Consider the following 21,799-nt stretch of genomic DNA (forward strand, 5'->3'; position numbering starts at 1 on the left):
GATAGATAGATAGATAGATAGATGGGTAGATAGATAAGGAGATTGATAGATAGTAAAGGTAAAGAGAAAGATATAAGGAAGCATCTGTGTTGGTGAAAATAGTGGAGAGAGAGAGGAGATCTTGTGATGTTTCACATGCTAGCTTCTCCAAACATTATTAATTGGTTCGTGTGGAGGGAAATGATAGAGTGACAATGTAAAAAGAGAGAGAGAGAGAGAGAGAGAGAGAGAGAGAGAGAGAGATAGGTGACAGGCAATAAGAATGACACTAAGAGAATGTCTACAAGTCTGTGTGAACTGATATAGGGGAGAAGGGGTTCAACATGAATGAATGAAAATAGCGAGATCAATAGATAGATAGATGGATGGGTAGAAAAGTAGGTAGGTAGGTAAGAAGATGAATTGGTAGATAGGCAGTGGGTGGCTGGGTAGAGGTATACAAGTTGGTAACTAGGTAAGCTGATATATTGTATATATATATATATATATATATATATACGTGTGTGTATACGCACACAAACGCACACGTTGGTAGATAGGTGTGTGTTGCAGAGAGTAGAGAATACAGAACAGATATACACATATATATATACACACACACACACATATATATATATATAGAGAGAGAGATATGTGTTTACTCCGGTATATAGATAGATAGATAGATAGATAGATAAACAGGTACACAGAGACATGAATAGATAGATGGATTGATACATCTTTCGGTTGGTAGATAGTTACTTTGATAGACAATGATAAATAGATAGATAGATAGAGAGAGATAGATAGATAGAGAGAGAGAGAGAGAGAGGGAAAGAAAGAAAGAAAGAAAGAAAAGTCAGTCGTAGTGGAACAGGTGGATTGCTATAAAGAAATTATAATATAGCTACAAAGAATGAGAGAGAGAAATAGTAACCGAGAGAAAGAAAGTACAGAAGAAGGAAGTTAGAAAAAGCCGACATGTAAATTGAAAGAGAAGATAAGATCGATTCTTAAGAAGAGAGAAAGACGAAGAGAAAAACTAGAGAAAGAATGGAAATAAATTTAAATATCAAATAACAGATGCAGTGCCAGATATAATGCAATAGTAACGGATTGTATGTATGTTGTTATAGCTGTGTGTGGATGGACGTGTGTGTGTATGAATACAAGAGTGTTCCCCTAGGTATGTATGCACACAATATCGAAGGATTTGAAAGAAAGACGCACGAAAAAGATCAACTCAGAATGAATAAAGAAAAAGAAAAACATGTAATTTGAAAAGAAAAAAAAAGAAATAAGAAGCAGAATAAAACGGCAAGACACGATAGATAGATAGATAGATAGATATGAGAGAGAGGGCAGACGCACAGAGACACACATACAGAGACACATACATAGAGAGAGAAAGAGAGTAGAGGTCAGGGGTCATGATGGCGACGCTTCCTAGTAGTAGTTGTAAGAGCGTGGCATGTTTGAGAAGAAAGAGATGGATGGAAGAGAGATATAGCGAAAATAAACACCATCGTTAATACAACATAACGACGGACGAACCGACATGGGAGCCTCTAGGAGCATGGTCGCTCAGAATGCGAGAAACAGCAGTCAACTATTCACAAAATCCCACATGACTTGACTGGATAACGTAATCCTTCCTAGATACACGAAGCCTGAATAAATGACGGCGGTGGTAGGGGTCGTGCCTGGAACGCCATGACCCTACCACCGTCTATTTAATAAGTATTGACCTGGAGCTAAACGTGGCGCTTCGACGTGGTCGCCTGACCTGCTAGAAATAACAACTAAGTCTTCCTTAAATCATATCCTTTCTGTCGTATATGTGAAGTCCCGAGGTAGCTCGCAAAATAGCGGGTTGTTTACAGTTGAAATCCCTTTCATCAAAGATTTGATTGATCCGCGCTGACCCAGGGTTAAATAACAATACATAAAAAAACCCAATACGTATGTATGTATGTATGTGTGTGTGTGTATGTGTGTATGTATGTATGTATGTATGTATGTGTGTGTGTGTGTGTGTATGTATGTATGTATGTATGTATGTATGTGTGTGTATGTATGTATGTATAGTGTGTGAGTAATAAGCATAAATTATAAACCCCATATATGTGTTTATACACACACGGACATACATTTCGTAGATATAGGAAATATTTCTTTGTGCAAAGGTTATTAGCAAAGAATTTAATATAATTATGAAAAAAAAAAATGATAATAATTTCACTGTAATAATGTAATTAACTATAATAAACTAAACATCACCAACTACACACGCACACAGACATATGTGTGTATGTATGTATGTGTGTGTGTGTGTGTATGTGTGTGTGTGTGTGTGCAGAGAGGGAAAAGAATGAAAGAAAATGAAAAGTGGTTGAATATTTTGAAAAAAAATGAAGAGTTGTATGGGAGAAAAGAGGAAACGAAGCAATTGTATGAAGAAGATGAAAGGAACGAGGGAGGGAGAGAGAGGAGAGAGAGACAGACTAACACATACATACATACATATCTTTATATATAAATATACATATATATATGTGTGTGTGTGTGCGTGTAACGGAAAGTGTGTAGTGGGTGTAGGTGAGAGGAGGAGAAAAAGAAGTAGTGGCATCTTAAAGGGCCGTCGCTCAGTTTCGTAAGTATAATCAGTAGTTTCTGTCGAAAGAGAAATAGTAGTAGTGGCTGAGAGTGGGAGGAGTAAGAGGAAGAGATGACGACGGTGAGTGTGGAACTACTCACACACACACATACACGCACACACATCACATTGTCGTTTATAATGTTTCTGCTGCACGCACTGGCGTCATTTAATTAAGGATTTACATAGTGATATATATATACATATATATACATACATATATATATATGATATTTAATTGGTAAGTCCCTGCTTCGTTTATTGTTTTAAAATAATTTAGCCAGATTCTAAAATTCACCCTTATTATTGCGAGAACAATAATCGTTTCTTTATTATCATTATGAGTAATACATAATTTTTCTTCTGTTAATTCTTAATATTACACCATATTTCGTTTAGAACTGTTTTAAACAGTAATTTCGATTGGAGAAATGTTTGTATACACGTATGTATATATATATCATATATGTATATATATATATATATATATATATATATATCATACACACATCTATTTATCATCTCTAACTATACAGCCGTCTGTGTGTTATGTACCCACCTCCTTTTTAACGATCAAGTAGGTGTTAAGGTGCTCGTTTTTTTCTCTCCCCTCTTAGGTTCACTGCAGCCGCTGAAGGAGCTGATAAGGGTTAAGGCAGGGGGTAAAAACGCTGGGCCCCACATTCATCCTCTACCACTATTTCTAACACTTTGAGGTAGTTTTTTTTTTTACCTGCCTCCTTTTTCGCTTCTCTTTACAAACTTCCAACGCTATACATACATACATACATACATACATACATACATAATTAAATTCATTTACATATACCCAGTTCTATACATATAATACAAGAGAGGGTACATTAGTTCCAAAGAGATAATAATATATATATATATATAATATATATATATTACACATAAATATATACACTCACACACCAGTTATATAGTTGCATTTCGTATAAGTGGTCGGTGTGATTATTTTGTAAATAGCTGTAGAAGAATTTCAGTTGATAGATGGAAGACGGGTATACTATTCGTATGTATAATGTATACATGTTAATTTGTGTATAATATGTAAATATTAACGTGTACATGATGTATTGAAATTAATTAATATACAGTTAATTTGGGTATTTGATGCATGTATATACGGGGTCTTTTTGTTTTCTTTTACTTTTTCCTGCCGTTGCTGTAAAATTTATTCATATGTCTGTAATGTTCTTCGAACCAACCATCATCGTCTCCTATATCCAATTCTCTCTGTCCACATATTGGCTGTGAAAGAAGGTTCTTGTCACATCCACCCGTCCTGATGTTCTGTATACACACACAGCGATGGCGTTAGTCAAATGCACCACACGCATACACCTGCATGTGTGAAGAAGGGTTTGGACGCAAACCTCTCTAAGTTTTTGTGTACATGACAATATGTATACCATGTATGCGTGTGTGTATGTATACTTTTCTACATGTATGGCTTTGTGTATTTGTATATGTCCATGTATAACTCTATCTACATATTTATATGTATTCCTGTTTCTACATCTCTCTATATATGCTTGTGTATATGTATGGCTCTGTGTGTGTGTGTGTGTGTGTTTGTACATGTTTATAAGTATGCCCGTGTGTTTACATGTCTATGTATGCTTGTCTATATGTATTCCTCAGTGTGTGTATGCTTCTCTGTGCGTGTGTGCATACATTCTATGTCTATTTGTCTCTGAGTGTACATATGTATGCGTGCATATGTCAGTATGTGTTATTGTACGTCTGTTTGTATGCTTTATGTGTGTGTGTATGTGTGTATGATTCAGTCGGTATTGCTGTGTACGTGTGCCTCTCAATGTGTAGGTGCGCACACATCCATGAGTGTGTATGTATGTATGTCTCGACCATTATAATTTGTGTAACTATGTTTATATGCAACGGTTAATGTGTGTATAGCTGCCTACCAATGTATGTATGCCTGTGTGTGTGAGCAATGTTAGTATCAGCCAGTGTATATAACCATACACGCACACATGTATACACCTAAAAACACATACACGTGTATGAAAATATATGCCTACATGTATGTATATGTGTATTGTATATCTGGATTTATGTAATTATTTTCCTTGTTTGAAATATTTGTGTACATATGTATATACATAGCTATCGTTCATCTTTATGCAAACTGTCGTATGTATATAAATAAACAGCACACACACACTTAATGTATGTATATATGTATATACTGACATAGTACATATATATATATACACATCATATACATATTATACAAATATATGTATATTTATATGTTTAAATATACATAGTACACACACACACACACACACATGAAACAGGCGCAGGTTTTGACTGTGTGGTAGGTAGCTTGCTTCCCAACCATACGGTTTCGGGTTCAGTTCCATTGCTTTCTACTATAGCCCTGGGCCGACCAAAGACTTGGTAGATGGAAACTGAAAGAAGCCTGTTGTAAATATTATCTGTGTGTGTTTTTATGTTTGTCTCCCCACCATTGCCACTTGCAACCGGCATTGTTTTGTTTACGTATCCCTAACTTAGCGGTTCAGCAAAGAGACACCGATAGAGGAAGTGAAAAAAATATTTGGGTCGATTTGTTCAACTAAAACCGTTCGATGCAGTGTTCCAGCTTGGCCGCAGTCTAATGACTGATACAAGTAAAAGATGTATATTTTTATTTGTTGATTCTGAAGAAGAATCTGGTACCATTGTCCACAGCAGACCTTCAAGACTAGTGAAGTAGGGTGGTGGGGGTTGCAGGGGTGGGAGTAGGGATGGCTGGTGCTAAATGTTCTGTTTAAAGGACCACAGACAAACTCTTGCAGGGGGGGGGGTGCAATATTCTGGGGGTAGAAAGGACGGTGCAGGGAGTGCATGTACATATAGGAAGTTGGAATTAAAGATGGAAAGATTAATGGAGCAGGGTAACTGAATGGTAGAGGTATGAGGCCAGCAACTTTCTTGAAGTGAAGGCCATTATGTGTGTGTGTGTGCATAGCTAACCTCAATATGAGCTTCACTAGGTACATCTTCCAAATTTTATTGAAGCAGTTATTCTCTGAAGGTGCTCAACATCTAATTAGTTGAGGTTATGATCAATATGCATAATCTGAAATAAATATGCAAGAAATAAATGAATCTCAGATATATTCCTGTAAAGAAAAATGGGTGTATATTTATGTTAGTGTAATCTTCCAGGACATCAGGATGTTTCTATGATTCTTTGTTTCTTCAGATAGTGTAGAGACAGCTTCTTGTGAAGCCATTCCATAAATTGCAATTGGCCACGAAGAATGAAAGATAAATTGAGTAAAACACACAGGTGTATGATACAAGCAAATCTACATTATCATTAGACAATAGACGAAGCCACATTCCTTATTAAAATTTCATCTAATTAGCATGGAGTTACCATCATCATCATCATCATCACAATGTCCACTCTTCCATGCTTGCATAGATCAGGCATATTTTCGTTGCGGTGGATTTTACTACAGATAGATGGATGCCTTCCCTGTTCCCAACCTTTGCTCATTTCCAAGTTATATTTCACCTTGACCAGACATGTTTTCGCAGGAAATTGGAAATGAATGACAACTGCCTGCTTGACCGCAGCACTCTGCTATCACATGATGTCAAGGCAATTGGACAGTAATATAAACATTCACACACACACGCACACACACAGGTGTCAATGTTATAATGCTGCAGAGAAAGCTGCACAATACTGTCAAGTGGGATAACATTTATTCAAAGGTGAGTCTAGAGTGGAATCATTACTCAGAATTTCTCCTTCCTTGTCTCCAGGTGACTAGGAGACCTGAAGGTTAGGAATGAGGTAGGTTAACCAAGGAGCTACTCAGGCAGGCTAAGCATTGAATAAATGTTATATGTGCATGCACATACACACATACACGTGTGTATGTGTGTGTATATATATATATATATATACTCTTTTTACTCTTTTACTTGTTTCAGTCATTTGACTGCGGCCATGCTGGAGCACCGCCTTTAGTCGAGCAAATCGACGCCGGGACTTATTCTTTGTAAGCCCAGTACTTATTCTATCAGTCTCTTTTGCTGAACCACTAAGTGACGGGGACATAAACACACCAGCATCGGTTGTCAAGCGATGTTGGGGGGACAAACACAGACACACAAACACATACATATATATACATATATACGACAGGCTTCTTTCAGTTTCCATCTACCAAATCCACTCACAAGATATATATATGCATACACACACACACACATACACATATATATATGTTGTTTCAGTTTTTAGACTGTGGCCATCCTGGGGTACAGCCTAGAAGAATTTTAGTCAAACAAATTAACCCCACTACTTATTTTTTTAAAGCCTGTTATTTACTCTATCAATCTCTTTTGCCAAACAGCTAAGTTATGGGAATGTAAACACACCAACACCAGTTGTCAAGCAGTGGATGGGGGCAAACACGGATGCAAAAACACACACACACAAACAAATGAACTAAAGGGGTATGATACACACACACACTCTTTTACTTGTTTCAGTCATTTGACCGTGGCCATGCTAGGGCACCATCTTTAGTCGAGAAAATTGACCCCAAGACTTATTCTTTGTAAGCCTAGTACTTATTCTATTGGTCTCTTTTCTGCCGAACCGCTAAGTTATGGGGATGTAAACACACCAGCATCAGTTGTCAAGCGATGTTGGGAGGACAAACACAGACACACACATACCGTTTCGAGCGGAGCTCTTCATCAGAAACATAGGAGAAGGGAAGACAGAGAAAAAAAATCGCCAACGGTACACACGCAGTCACATTTCGAATCATACATACATACATGATGACGTCTTTCAGTTTCTGTATACCAAATCCACTCACAAGGCTTTGGTTGGGCAGGGGTTAGAGTGGAAGATACTTGCTCAAGGCACCATGTGGTAGGGAATCAAACTTCTTACCACACCACCATTCTTGTGCCTATAACACATGGCTGTGATGTTAAGATGATGAATCCTTTGTAGTTCCAAGCAAGTGTTTTCTATGGTACCTTGTGAATGGATTAGTCAGATGAGCACTAAAAGAACCATTATGTTGATATTCATAAACATATATATGCATGTGTATTTCCTATTTTGAGAATGTGTTTGTTTGTACACATTGCCTTCATGAAGTGCATCTGGGGATTGCATTTATAGGATGACATTCTGTGCTAATGAATACTGAACCATAGCAAATGAACTAAAGGGGTACCATGTCCAAACCCATGTCTTTTTTTTCCTTCTCATTTTTGATGTGCTTTTATCTTATAGACAGCATCAGCCTGCGCAGGACCCCGGGTGAATATGAGATTTAACAATAAGAGCTGAAACCTGGGCAGAACAATTGTTACCTGCTGAGGGCATCCAGTCGTATGTGTTTGAGCTGGCAGAAACGGTAGCAGTATTTTGTCTGCCGTTACGTCCTGAGTTCGAATTTCGCCAAGGTTGACTTTGCCTTTCATCCTTTTGGGGTCGATTAAAACAAGTACCTGTTAATCACTGGGGTCGATGTAATCGACTTAATCCCCTTGTCTGTCCTTGTTTGTCCCCTCTACGTTTAGCTCCCTGTGGGCAATAAATATATATATATATGAGGGATGCTGAGAAGTTCCTGGCTTCGGGTAAAAGAAAATACAAGAGGACCATCATCATCATCGTTTAACGTCCGTTTTCCGTGCTAGCATGGGTTGGACGGTTTGACCGGGGATCTGGGAAGCCAGAAGGCTGCACCAGGCTCCGTGAGTGTAGTGGGTGCTTTTTACGTGCCACCTGCACAGGTGCCAGGCGAGGCTGGCAACGGCCACGGTCGGATTGGTGTATTTTATGTGCCACCGGCACGGAAGCCAGTCGAGGCGGCACTGGCATCAGCCACGAGTCGGATAGTGCTTTTTACGTACCACCAGACCAGGGATCCTGGCTGGTTCAATTCGATTTCGATTTCCCCAATATGTCTTCGCAAGCAAAGGGGGTTAATTATTTAATTTATCACATTACCCTCTCAGATTCACACACTTATATTGCAGTGATCCTTCAGTTTTTCTAAGCCCTGTAAAAGAACTTGGAAAGCTGGGCCTCCAGCCAGGCCTTTCATGATACCCAGGAACTTTTCAGCACCTCCTCTTGTGTCAGTGTGTGTATAGGTTTTAGCTATCAATTTTTGTAGCAATCGATATTTGCTAGTTTTCAATCTTAGCCTATGTGTAAATGACTTGATGAAATGGTGTTCAATATATATATGGGGACATTGCAGTGTAGGGCCAGCAAAAACAAATCTGTAGAATAATGTTGGATACCTAAAATTTAGTAATAAAATCCTTTAAACTGGACTTCCTTGCATGACTGGCTTCTGTGCCTGTGGCACGTAAAAAGCACCAACCGTTCATGGCCACTGCCAGACTCCCCTGGCACCTGTGCCGGTGGCACGTAAAAAGCACCCACTACACTACGGAGTGGTTGGCGTTAGGAAGGGCATCCAGCTGTAGAAACACTGCCAGATCAGACTGGAGCCTGGTGCAGCCTCCTGGCTTCCCAGACCCCGGTCAAACCGTCCAACCCGTGCTAGCACGGAAAACGGACGTTAAATGATGATGATGATGATGATATATATATATATATATATATATATATATATATATATATATATATATATTACGTGTCACCGGTATGGGTATCTTAACTACAATTTCCAAAATAAGAATCGAATGGAAATTGTAGTTAAGATACCCGTGCCGGTGACATGTAAAAAGCACCATCCGAATGTGGCAGATGCCAGCACCGACTGACTAGTGTCCGTGTTGGTGACATGTAAAAGCACCAACCGATCGTGGCCGTTTGCCAGCCTACTCTGGCCCCTGTGTCGGTGGCACGTAAAAAGTACCTACTACACTCACGGAGTGGTTGGCGTTAGGAAGGGCATCCAGCTGTAGATGTACTGCCAGATCAGACTGGAGCCTGGTGCAGCCTCCTGGCTTCCCAGACCCCGGTTGAACCGTCCAACCCATGCTAGCATGGAAAACGGACATTAAACGATGATGATGATATATACATATATACATATATATATATATATATATATATCGGAGTAAGTACATAAATGCGAAACAAGGTGGAAAAAATAATACTCGAATACCAGAGGTAGAGTAACATGTTTTATGGAAAAGCAGCAGAAATATCACAAAAACTATTACTCAGAGTTTCACGTTCCTGTTCGTCTAAGCAAAACTGTTCGATGAACGAGAACATGAAACTCTGAATAACAGTTTTTGTGATATTTCTGGTGCTTTTCAATAGAGTATATATATATTTACATATGATGCAGCACGAAGCTTTGTCAGTGAACAGGTCGCAGTCTCAAAGCGACGAAAATATTCTGACAAATTAAATTTAAATGTTGAAGTGAATCTAACGGTTTTGTGTGTTTCTTAAATGGCTTATAAACACCTTCCATGCTGCAATTGTTTTCATTCCAGCACACGATCTCAGATCAAGTCACTTGCTATGCAAGTACATCTCCGTAATATATATATATATATGTATTTCACCTAGTTGTAAGTAGGTAACTCTCTGATGGACTAGAATTCCATTCAGAGATAATGTTGGCCTGCCTTCCTGTCTAGCCATTAGGGTGGCATCATTCAAAAGCTACAATGTTTTGAAGTGCATTGTGGCCAGCAGTGTTTAACAACGTCTGATTCTCAGACTGATACAGTGACGTGCATGTCTTTGTGTGTACTCTTGTTTTTACATCTCAGGGTAGCTGTGAATGAGCGACACCATAAGACAAGTGATATTATTCGTTTCCAGTTTTCTGTGAAAAACATGATTGGCCATGGGTAAATATTACCTTGCTTGGAATCGGGTGAGCATTGGCGACAGGAAGGGCAAGCGGCCGTAGAAAATCCACCTCAATGAGTTCCTTCTAACCAATGCAAGCATAGAAAAGTAGACGTTAAGACGACAACGACGATGGCATTATACATGGATACATACATATGTGTGTGTATGTATATATATAAAATGTTACACACACAAGCCTTGTGAATGGATTTGGTAGACGGAAACTGAAAGAAGCCCGTCTCATATATGTATATATATGTGTGTGTGTGTGTGTGTGTGTGTGTGTGTGTATGGTTGTGTGTCTGTGTTTGCCCCCCTAGCATTGCTTGACAACCGATGCTGGTGTGTTTACGTCCCCGTCACTTAGCTGTTCGGCAAAAGAGACCGATAGAATAAGTACTAGACTTACAATGAATAAGTCCTGGGGTCGATTTGCTCGACTAGAGGCGGTGCTCCAGCATGGCCGCAGTCAAATGCCTGAAACAAGTAAAGGAGTAAAAGAGTAACACACACACACACACACATGCATATGAGCAACAGTTTGTATGAACATGTGTGTATATTTATATATATATATGCTCCACATCTCGTGTGTGTGTGTGTGTGTGTGTGTGTATGCAATCGCATAAATTTGTATGAGCATATGTTTAATGTTGGTGGTTAGGGTGGAGGAAGTGACGACGGCGACTTTGAACCTTCTGTGTTAGCCTACATGTTGCTGAAAATATTGGTAATAAAAGATGCCAGTTGCAGCTAAAAGAGAACGGCGGGCTCCACACAACGGTTTTGAGAACAGCAGCAGCAGCCCATGTAACCTAACCAACCCCACTCGCACACATACACGTTTGTAAATAGACACATACACACACACACACACACTTATAACCAGAAGAAATTGTGTTTGTGTGTGTGTGTATGTATATATATATATATATATATATAAGTTCAGCAAAAATTTAGATTCAAATGAATATGGTACTTAATTTAGATGCACCAGAATTCTGTATGGTGTTATCCATAAAAATCCGTTGGGTCATTATAATCAAAATAAGCAACAAGAATGAATACAACAAGTGTATATATATATATATATACACACACACACAAACATGCGTAGAGAGAGAGAGAGAGAGAGGGAGCCTCTGCACCTATGCACTTTTTCACTGCAGTGTTGGAGTGGGTGCTTTTGTTGCTGTGTGGTAAGGGTCTGCTCAACATGAATCGGGATTCGGAAAACTACTATGAATGAAAAGATAGGGGATGTAGGAAATTCATTTACAATTCACTCCTCCCCTTCACTCACTCACTCTCTCTCTCTCTTTCTCTCCGTCTATCCATCTATCAACCCTCTCACTCTCTCTCTCCCTCTTTCCTACCTCATTAACTCCAACTTCTCTTTTTATCGTTTCATAGCTCTTTAAATAGTTCTCCTTTCCGTCTCTTTCTCTAAATACTCCAATGGATTATTACATTGTTTATTAAAACACACAGACACTACAAAACACTATTCCCTCCCTAACAAGTAGTTCTTTTTATTATTATTATTATTATTATTTTAATTTTTATTGTTAGTTCAGGATGCCGAATGACTCTATTTTCAAGTCTTTCCTTTTTAGCATCACACAAACTCTCTCTTTATCTCTCTTCCACACACACACACACACATGCGTGTGAGTGTCTGTCTGTCTGTCTTTCTCTCTATCTATCTATCTATCTATCTATCTATCTATCTATCTATCTATCTATCTGTCTGTCTGTCTGTCTGTCTGTCTGTCTGTCTGTCTGTAATACAAATAAGCTTGTCTGTGTATTAATGTATATATATAATCAAAATACAAATATGTATATATGTGTCCATACACACACACATATACATGCATGTATAATGTGTGTGTGTGTGTGTGTGCATATACATAGCAAGCAACATGTTATATATTTGTATGTATATGTGGATGTATGTATAACAGGCTGTTATGTCTGGTATGCTTCCTCATTCCATGTAAATTAATAAACTCCAAAATTTCTGAGGGTTTATTTATAATAAATCCCGAAAATTACTCTGGGAACTACTACTACTACTACTACTACCACCACCACTACTACTACTACTACTACCACCACACCACTACTACTACTACTACCACCGCCACTACTACTATAAGCATTATAGATAATTAGATCAGGATTGATTTAGGAAGGGAATTATCAACCTCAGGCAACAGGGTAGCCTCTACGTGGTCGCACTATCTGCTAGAAATAGCAGCCATGTCTCAAAACGACACACTATCATCTTAAGGGAAGGGCCTACCTCTTAAATTCTTTATCCCTGGAAAATATTTGGGTCAGTCATGCATGGAAGTACTAGTGGAGATCTAGAATAAAACTGACTCCCCCCCCCCCAAAAAAAAAATAATGAGCTTGCCCGAATATTAGAAATTAATGTTATTTGATAGAATAAATAAGCCTGGTGCTTATTGTATGTCTGGTACTTATGCTGAACCGCTAAGTTGTGGGGACATAAACAAACCAACGCCAGTTGTCTAGCAGTGGTTAGGGAGGGACAAACACACACACACACACACAACAGCAGAAATGCATTTTTGTTCTTTTCTGTCTTGCGAATTGCATGAGAATCTCACCAGTCTTGGTAAATGAGAAAAAGCAGGCAGGAGTGGCTGTGTGGTAAGTAGCTTGTCTACCAACCACATGGTTCCGGGTTCAGTCCCACCGCGTGGCACCTTGGGTAAGTGTCTTCTACTATAGCCTCGGGCCGACCAAAGCCTTGTGAGTGGATTTGGTAGACGGAAACTGAAAGAAGTCCGTCCTATATATGTATATATATATATATGCGTGTGTGTGTCTGTGTTTGTCCCCTAGCATTGCTTGACAACCGATGCTGGTGTGTTTATGTCCCCGTAACCTAGCGGTTCGGCAAAAGAGACCGATAGAATAAGTACTGGGCTTACAAAAGAAAAAGTCCCGGGGTCGAGTTGCTCGATTAAAGGCGGTGCTCCAGCATGGCCGCAGTCAAATGACTGAAACGAGTAAAAGAGTAAAGAGTAAGAGAGTCCACTCTGTAAAATGGTTGGCATTAGGAAGGGCATCTAGCCGTAGAACCCATACCAAAGTGACATTGGAACTCAGTGCAGCTCTGCATCTTGCTGGTTCCCTGTCGAACCATCCTGCCCATGCTAGTATGGAAAGTGGATGTATGACGATAATGTTGATGAGCTTCTTTCAGTTTCTTATTTCTTTATAGCCCTCAAGGGACTAAACATAGAGGAGACAAACTTGGACAGACAAAGGGATTAAGTCAATTACATCAACCCCAGTGCGTAACTGGCACTTAATTTATCGACCCCGAAAGGATGAAAGGCAAAGTCGACCTCGGCAGAATTTGAACTCAGAATGTAACGGCAGACAAAATGCCTATTTCTTTACTACCCACAAGGGGCTAAACATAGAGGAGACAAACTTGGACAGACAAAGGGATTGAGTCAATTACATCAACCCCAGTGCGTAACTAGTACTTAATTTATCGACCCCGAAAGGATGAAAGGCAAAGTCGACCTCGTCAGAATTTGAACTCAGAACGTAACGGCGGATGAAATACCGCTAAGCATTTCGCCCAGTGTGCTAACGTTTCTGCCAGCTTGCCGCCCTACTTTCAGTTTCTGTCAACCAAATTCACTTACAAGGGTTTGGTCGTCCAAGGGCGATAGTAGAAGACACTTTCCCAAGATGCCGTGCAGTGTAACTGAACCCAGAATGGTGTGGTTGGGAAGCAAGCTTCTTACCACACAGCCACACCTAAAATGTAAAAGACCTGAATGTAGTTTGAACTCTCAAAGAAGTGGAATCAGCTACCTAAATTTAAATGTACGAGTTCCTTACATAGATAATGCGTTGAAATGAAAAACATCAATTATTAGAAATATCCGTGCAGTTGGTAGGTGAAAACTCCCTACAAAAGCATCTAATATTTAAAAAACTGGAGAGGTAACTCCAATAAAAACAGTTGAAACTTTTGAAAAATATAAATCCAGCGTAGAAATGGATCTAATGTCCTCAGAGGGAGATTTTGTTTACTAATCACATGAGTTAACCTTTTTGTTTCTGCATTTTGGTTGAAATACACAGCTTTTGTTTCAGTTAGTTTTGAAAATAATGAAGAAATTACTTCATTAATTTCACTATTAATTGAAATATAAGCAGAATGTCTAATATGATTTTGTCATTATGAAATTAGCATGGAATTTTGATGAAGGTTTTAATTTAGATTGCTTTAAAATAGGAAGTGTGTTTCATATGAGGAGTGGGGCCAAAATGGTTAATAGAAGCTTTCTAAAAACTGTTATACTATTTTATATTGTGATATATTCATTAGTGCCCTCATCTCTGTATACACCTGTGGATATATGTAAATATTTATATGTATGACTAGATGTCTGTATATGAATATACATATGTATATGAATTATATGTTTATATTGTATATACTTATAAGTGTATATGTATATACTCTTGTGTATGTTTATATATTACAGGGTGTGATGGGTAAATTGATGCCATTTTATATTTGGAATTTCGTACATGTGCATTGTTTGTTTTTGATTTTGTCAACTACACAATATATATTTCTTTACTACCCACAAGGGGCTAAACACAGAGGGGACAAACAAGGACAGACAAAGGGATTAAGTCGATTACATCGATCCCAGTGCGTAACTGGTACTTAATTTATCGACCCCTAAAGGATGAAAGGCAAAGTCGACCTCGGCGGAATTTGAACCCAGAACGTAACGGCAGAAGAACGTTCTGGGTTCAAATTCCGCCGAGGTCGACTTTGCCTTTCATCCTTTAGGGGTCGATAAATAAGTACCAGTTACGCACTGGGATCGATGTAATCGACTTAATCCCTACACAATATAACTTAATCGACTACACAATATAGTAGGGTCAGTTGGGCACCGTCTGTGAGAAAAACAGCATCGTGATGCAATTCACTCTGCCAGAAATTTGGAAACGACATGCTGTACTGCTTGGTATTCATGCTGGAAGCTCCAATACGAACATTTTAGAATGATTGGGTGACAGTGCAATCTGAGGACATGTACCGAGAGTGATAAAAATCAAACATCCAGTCAACATCATGGTGTTTGGGGTGATCATTAGTGATGTTGATGTTATGCTTCCATTCATCTTCTCACACAGCTTCAGACTTAACACGGAGGCCTACATCAAGTGCCTGGAAGAGGTAGTGCTGCCCTGGGTTAAGAGGGTGGCTGTTGGAAGACCCTATGTCTGGCAAAAGGACTCTGCACCATGCCACACAAGCAGGAGAACCCAGTCATGGCTGTCAGACAATTTCTGCTACCACATCACCCCTAACATCTAGCTACCTAACTCCCTAGACTGCAACCCCACTGATTGTTATGTGTGGGGCGCAGTTGAGCGAGATACCATCAAAACTCCTTGTAACACCAAAGATGAACTGAAGGTAAGGATTATGGCAGCATTCACCAACTTAAGCAAGGAGATCGCCCAGAAGATTTGCAGAAGATTCCGAAGTCGTCTGTAGACCGTGGTTGAAGCCAATGGAGATTTTATTGAATAAATTTACTCTTTAGTATTTTAAGATATATTTATGTAATTTTGGTAAATATATCAGTTAAAATAAGATGTCAGTGTTATTTTCATTTTTGCGTAATTTACACGATAGTTTATTCATTGCACCCTGTATATGTATGTGTGGATGTTTGTGTATATGCACGTCTATGTATGTGTACATACATGTATATACATATATGTGTGTGTGTACACATTCTTACTCATCATCATCATCATTGTTCGACCGTGGTCGAGACAATGGAATTTACCATGCTACGCCAGACTTCATGGTCCATCATGGCATTACGGAGGTCCTGTTGCTGGATGCCTGTATCCCTGGAGATTACATGATAATGATTTCTTTATTTGCCACAAGAATACCAGATTGTATGACATTACATGACAAATGATCAAAAACAGTGGGTTTTATGCCAAATTGATTTTGAAGAATGAAACCTGGTTATGAATAATGTAGAAGAAGTCAGGAAGGGGTCTTCAGAATGGGAGCCAGATGAAATACTCCCAGATCTAACATCACCTTGGCTATGAAGGGCACAGGTCCTGTTGGCTGTATTTACTAGCCGGTAGCTGTTTGTTGAGAGTAAGTCCATTCTTTTGGGTCACTTTTGCTACTTGTACTCAGCTTTCATTAAATTCACTAGAGGGCAGCACATCCTTTTCCATCCTTGCAGTTCTCTTCAGTTGTAACTTGAAGTCATTGTTGAGGGCATGGTTGAAGATGAGTGTTTGTCTTGAGTCATTCCAATCTTGTCTCCTACATCAGGGGTCCCCAACGACCATACCACAGACCAGTGCTGAACTGTGGATCATTTGGTATCAGGCTACACAGAAAGAATAAATTTTCAAATTTCACTGTCACGGTTTGCTGAAGGTTTTTGCATTGTATATGTATTATACATGTAATAATTAAATTAAATATTATGCACTTTATTGTATCTTGTTATCCCCTGATCTGTGGAGAAACTATCTTACATGAAGCTGGCCCATGGTGCAAAAAAGGTTCGGGACTGCTGCCTTACACAATCTCCTTTACCATTGTCACCAGATGGGATCAAACTGCCTGCCCTTCACTGCTAAAGGGGCAAAGCAATTCCCATGATGGAGCCATGTGATAGCCAAATCTTTTCCAATTTACAACATCTGACAACTCTGCAAATCAGCATCACCTTGATACCTACCTACTCACTCCCCGTTTTATCTTCCATGTTTAATTAAGCTTAATTAAAATATCATGTTTATTTTCCTTCCTCTTTATTACTCAGATAAGAATAATTACCACCACTAATAGTGTCATCTTTGTTAATTATAACATTCACTGCATCAAGTATGCCAGGAGCAACTTTACTGTGAAGTTTTCATACAGGAAGTGTCCCTGGGCGTTTTCTACCAGACCCTCTACCATTTAACAGTGGATTGCTTTCATGACATTTAATTGATGACGGATAAAATATTGGCGAAAGTAAAGAACATGTACACCACTCGTTTTCGAGGGTTTGGGTTACCTCGAAAACGAGTGCGTATTCTTTAGCTCCGCCTAAAATCTTATGCTCACCTATGTTGGCTAATGCTGCCAGATGTTCCGGGCATCTGAAATAAAATACAATTAAAACAGTGCAGCCGCATGTTTTCCGTAGATTTGAACTCAATACTTTGACCTATATCTTGAAAGTCCAATATCGTACTGACTCAGCCGTTTCGCGCCTTCTGTCTCACTCACTTTCTGTCTCTCTCATGAGTGTATATAATGTCGATATAGTCTACACGTGTGCTTAAGTCATTTCATCCTTATTCTACTCAGTTATTTTCAAGTCACTTGGTTCTTCTTCCTCTTGAACTCCAATAATTGGTTGAGGTTTTTTTTTTTTTTTTGATCTTTTCATTTTGAAGGAAAATCTGGCCTTCAAAATGAAAAGATCCGAGACATTTTTTTTAAATGTGAACCTCTTAGCAGAAATTGCCGCGTGAATTGTTCTTGGCAGACGGGGATGCGAACCGCTGATCCTTCATCTTCGACCTGCAGTCCAACATCATTTCGACTGTAATATCCACAACAATCGTTTCTTGTGTGGGATTAAGCAATAGTATGCGAGCCAGGGATGGCAAAGTGGCAGAAACGGGTGAGTGTCGGACGAAATGACTTCACATCATTTAACTGTTCTCTTCGTTTTGAGTTCGAATTTCACCCGAGTCGATAAAACAGTTATCAATCAAGTACATAAATCGATTTAATCGGCGATATCGTTTCTTCCCCAAACGTGTATCCTTACGCCAACGTTAGACATCATCATTATATATTACTAGAAGTATCGCCCGGCGTTGCTCGGGTTTGTAAGGGAAATAACTATATAAACATTTTTAGAGAGTTATAACCAAAAAATAGCAAAAAAATGCATAAAAAATGGGAAAATTTTATGGTAATTTTTTTTTTAAATCGTAGACTCATCGTGGACGCGCGCTAATACCCAGAAGGGCTCGATATGAATCACGACTATAAGATACCCGGTTTTGGTTAAACTGCACCGCAAAATGTGGGAGTAGTTAGGAATCTAAATCGTAGGAGACAGACACACAACTTCTCTTTTATATATAAAGATTACTAGAGTTCAAATTCCGCCAGAGTCCAATTTCGTCTTTTATCCCTCTGGAGATCGATAAATTACAGTTCCAGTCAAGTACATGAGGTTGATGAGATCAACTGGCTCCCCAACTCCTTCAAAATTACTGGCCCTGTGTCAAAATTAGGAATAATAATAATAATAATGATAATTATTATTATTATTATTATTATTATTATTATTATTATATTATTAGTGTTCAAATTTCTACCTTTCAGGATCGATAAAATAAAGTACCAGTCTGGATCGATTTAAGTGCCTAACTCCTTCTTCCCCTCAATTTTCGGGTCTTGTGTCCATATTAAAAACATATTGCCTTTGTGGAGCAAATGATTGTGGCATTTCATTGTTTTTACATTCTAAGTTCAAATCCTGCTTGGGTCGACTTTGTCTTTCATTCTGTTGTTGTCGACAAAATAAAATATTAGTTCAATTCAGGGTAGTTACAGTCGTCTTTACTCACATCCAAACTTCGAGGCTATAAGAAATTACAATAGAAACGGTTAGTTACAATGTAAGAAAACTTTATTATTGTATGTGTGTGTGTGTATGTGAGAAAGAGAGAGAGAGTGTGTGTGTGTGTTCAGTTGATGTCGGTGAATTTGAAAACCTTAATTCTAAAAATACTGACTTAGCCCTCACCACATATTTTAGCTGTAAGGTTTCCTTCTGTCTGTACTTTGAAAAAATTTAACCCAATTGCAGCCTGTCACACTAACACCATTTTCAGCGTGTGTCATTGATACATAAATGGTATGTCAGAGCTGGACAGCTTACACACACGCAGACTTCGACTGGCTCATCTTGGATTACACACATACATTATTACTGAAACCTGTTGCACGCACGCACACACACATACACTGGCTGCCTCTTGGATTATATTAATGAAATCTGTCACACACTCACACATACTTTCTCTCTCTCACACACATTTACACACACACGCACGCACTTGTATTTGCCAGCGGATATCTTCATAAGTGGACGAAATCCGGTGCAGTTTTGAAGATTGGAGTGTAATGGGATTTATAAATTATCATATAATAATAATAATGATGATTAATAATAAACAATAAAAACGGTCAAACACAAAACAGACTACAGTTTATGAACATAAATTAGTTCATCATAACTAACTAATAACAGTGGACCAAATACTGCACTAAATTTAGCCATGTTTCCCACCATTATTCTAAATAGCATTTAGGTTAACTCGGAAATAATTTATGAGGTCGCACGATCTGCTAGAAAAAACAGCTAATTTTGAACTTACTCCTTGTAAGATAACATTGAGTGAATCTACGAATCTCGAGCTGCTAGAAATCACTACTAAATCTCCCTCAAATCAGGACGTACTGTCTTAAATAACACGGTACAGGCCAATATATCTAAATAGATGGGATAACCACGGTTGGGTTAACTTTGATCCATCAAAGTTGGCTTAGGGTTAAAGAACAACAACAGCAACATGAACATCAAAAACGAAGGCAATTTATCCCCAAATGTATGTGTGTGTTTGGGTTATTGTTCATGTTCTTAGCGGTTCGGCAAAAAAGGAGCCCGATAAAATAAGTACTAGGCTTACAAAGAATAAGTCCTGGGGTCGATTTGATCGATTAAAGGCGGTGCTCCAGCATGGCCACAGTCACATGACTGAAACAAGTAAAAGAGTAAAAGAGAGTTCAGTATTAGGTCCCTGTTCCAGCAGATTTAGGGGTCAGTCATGACCTTTGTATCGTTTTGTATCTTCCATTGTTTTTTTTTTTTTACTTAATTTAAGATGACATCGTGTTATTTCGCTGCTATTTTTGTCCAGTCGACTGGCCAATTCTATCTTTCTCTGCCACAAAGGCCTGGCTTCGTCGTGTAAATATTGATGTATAATCGATTTTAAGTGAAGTCTGTGTTTCCGATGATTTATTTTAATTGAATTCCTGTTGATATTTGGACCTCAGAGAAATCAACCGTTCGTTACGATCCAACGACGTATCCCAGCCCCTCATCGCAAAATTTTATTGGAATAATAACCTTTTCCCCCCTCTATTAATGAGAATCCAAAAATCAGGGTTTGGTTCCATGTAACCCTTCTTTCTTCGCCTTGGTGTTGGATGAATTAAAAAGGTTTAAAATCATTTTAATTTGTCCCCACGCCCCACCGTTTCAATCTTTGTCTCTCCCACCTCTCGCCCATGCTAGACCTGCTAGAAATAGTAACTAAATCTCTTGGAAATAACACCCATTTTGTAGTGAGAGTACAGGGAATTCTGTTTTGGTTTTGAAACCCTGAAACCCAATAAACATTTTAGGATTCAAAAATTGCGCAGAAGGGCGACAAAGGGACAAACGGAAAGTTCACTCACAAGACAGGGACATGCTCCTTCTTCATCAGTTATCGTTCAATAATCATAATTTTGCGCCTTTAACGATAACACACATACATCATCATCATCATTGTTCGACCGTGGTCGAGACAATGGAATTTACTGTTACGCCAGACTTCACGGTCCATCATAGCATTACGGAGGTCCTGTTGCTGGATGCCTGTATCCCTGGAGATTACATCAGGGTAGGAGAGTGTGCGCCCTCTGGTATTGCGAGTAGATGGCTTCCAGAGGAGAAGAGGAGAAATTACTTCTTTTTCAGCTCTACAACAATGTCCAGCAAACTGGACTCTCCTACCTTTAACAAGAGATGACACAGGTGGTAGTTTCCCATATATTTGCATTTTGGTTGGATGGCGCTTCCACGAGAGATTTTTGTACACTTTCTGCCTTCTAGATTCCATAAAGTATTGTTTGACTTCCTCTACCCCCATTGGATAATGTAGTCTTAAATATTCCATTCCTGAGAAGAAAAAAGTATGCGATGGTCACTCTGGAAAGCCTTTGATCATAGTTCTGCTGTGCCGGGTGGTGGTTGTTGTTGTTAAGCAACAAGATGGGTAAGGGTGATTAGGTGATGGTCTAGGGCTTAGGGGGCGAGAGACCCAAGACCTTGGAAAAAAAAAAAAAAACT

The 21,799-nt window shown here is 38.9% G+C and overlaps 1 protein-coding gene across 10 annotated transcripts in view; it reads left to right on the plus strand.

Annotated features, from left to right (window-relative positions):
* Positions 1–2,682: 2,682 nt before the first annotated feature.
* Positions 2,683–21,799, plus strand: part of LOC115223415 (neurabin-1) — a 320,060-nt gene continuing 300,943 nt past the window's right edge. For 6 of the 10 annotated variants that reach the window (XM_036512632.1, XM_036512635.1, XM_036512634.1 and 3 more), the window contains exon 1: positions 2,683–2,876. The gene's annotated coding sequence lies outside the window, so the exon portion shown is untranslated. The remainder of the gene's footprint in view (positions 2,877–21,799) is intronic. The other 4 variants (XM_036512639.1, XM_036512640.1, XM_036512641.1 and 1 more) reach the window with 1 other exon arrangement.

The sequence above is a fragment of the Octopus sinensis genome, linkage group LG23 (genome assembly GCF_006345805.1).
Source record: "Octopus sinensis linkage group LG23, ASM634580v1, whole genome shotgun sequence".
Lineage (NCBI taxonomy): Eukaryota > Metazoa > Mollusca > Cephalopoda > Octopoda > Octopodidae > Octopus > Octopus sinensis.